Below are 2102 nucleotides of genomic sequence, written 5' to 3'. Positions count from 1 at the left end.
ACGTACATGTACGTGTACATAATTTCTTTCGGTGTTGCGAGTAATCGGGAATGTTGAGATAATTGGGCTCCCTCTTATGTATAGAGAAAGCAAGGCGCTTTACATTATTTATAGAACATTAATAATGAGTATGCCCTCTCTCCTTTTACTTCTAACGAAATGCAATTTTTTTAGTAGGTATGCGCAAAGACATGTCTCACCCTATAATGCATCGCTCATGTGAAGAAGTTTTGAAATAATTTCCGCTCATAAAGTGAGACATTGGGGTCACAGTTTTCCTATCACCTTACTCCGCAGTATGTGATTCGTACAGGTGTGTAGTTTTAACTAAATTACGTGTGAATATATTTCATTTAGCAACATACATTCGGTACGTGTCAAGCGCGACACTAATGCCCACCAACTGCAACGAAAAAAGTATGAAATCGGGAGGCTGAAGAGATTGAGCTCCCAATTATTATATAAAGGAGCTCTTATGTTTAGCATTTTTATTGAAACATATTCATGAGCCTGTTCTCTCTATTTTAAATAAATAATTCAACAAAATGTTATTTCTGTTAAGAGAGAGTAAGCATGCGTACAAGAAACATGTCACCCTATAGCCTGCCGTAAGTTTGAGGTACATTGGACGTTTGGAAAATATTCCGCATTATAATTAATGAAGTGAGGGATTGGAATTAACATTTCACACATCTAACTAAATCTGTATAAGCTATAACTACAGGTGTATGATTTCAACGAAATTATGTATGAATTTGTTTCCCATAGCATCATGCACATTTGTCATGCGCGACACTACAACGGCAACAGAAAAGTACGGAATCAGGTTAAAAGATCAGTGACAAGGCTGAAAAGATTGAGGATCCTCTTATTATATAAGAAAAGGAATGCATCACACATTTCCCATAGAATCCTATTCTTGACAATCTCCTCTCCTTTGAAATATATAATTCTCATAAATTGTGTTTACTGTTACTAGTGTTAGCAGACAGTAGGTGTGTACACAGCCATACGAAGACATATAAGACATAATAATGCATCGCTCCTGTTAATATAGGTTTGAAATATTTTCTACCTCGTGAAATGAATCATTTGGGTCACATTTTGCTTATCTTTCTACTCATGAGTATTTGCTCACTGCAGGTGTGTAATTTCAACAAAATTATATACGACTATATTTTGTTTAGCATCATACCCTACTTTCCAAGGACGATACTAGCGCTGACCAACGGCAAAGAACTTGCACGGAATCGCATTACTTAAAAGATTGGGCTCAATATCGTATTATAGAAAGAGGCATTACAAGAGGGTATACATTTTCATCGATAGCTATTCCTGAGTATGTGCTTTCCTATGCGGTATGTGTTCTATGGTGCAATTGCAGATAGTAAGCATCAGGCGCGCAAATCGATTTTGAAATGTGGGGGGGACACGAGTAGCGATCACGCGAAGATTTGAAATTCTTGGCCCTCCCCCAGAAATTTTTTGAAATCGAAATTTCAGAGGGGGAACATCAATATCAAATGCCCACCCCCACGATTTGGATCACCATGATTTGTAAGTGTGTGACAATGTGTGTGTGCGTGTGTGTGCGTGCTGCGTGACGTGGCGTGCGTGCGTGCGCGCTGTGTTGTGTGTCGTGTGTGTGTGATTGTGTGTGTGTGTGTGTTGTTGAGTGTGTGTGTGTGTGTGTGTTGTGAATGAAGAACCTTTTATGCATGTGTGATAGTGCGTCAAATTGAGCTTCATTACATTCAAGTGAATTGAGAGCAATAAAAAGTGATCATGCACAGCTTAAGATAAATTGGCTCGTCTTGATCCAATTAGTACCGTTCTCTTGTTTAACACAGTTTTTTTCTACTATATAAAAATCTTATAGCAGAAATCATTCAGAAGAAGTATGTTTATGAAAGTTTAGGAGATTATCACTCACTATAGACATGATTCAAGGATTAAGCTGAGAACACGAGCTATTCACGCAAAGACGAACACTGCAGCAATTCGGCGTGATTTAATAATGTAATTGTTCAGTTGAGAGAGATGTGGAAGGTGATGGAGGAATGAGTAGGAGTTTTAGGATTTCATACTATATTCAGCCCACC

The sequence above is a fragment of the Priapulus caudatus genome, unplaced genomic scaffold (genome assembly GCF_000485595.1).
Source record: "Priapulus caudatus unplaced genomic scaffold, Priapulus_caudatus-5.0.1 Scaffold196, whole genome shotgun sequence".
Lineage (NCBI taxonomy): Eukaryota > Metazoa > Priapulida > Priapulimorpha > Priapulimorphida > Priapulidae > Priapulus > Priapulus caudatus.
Note: the sequence above shows the minus strand (reverse complement) of the source record.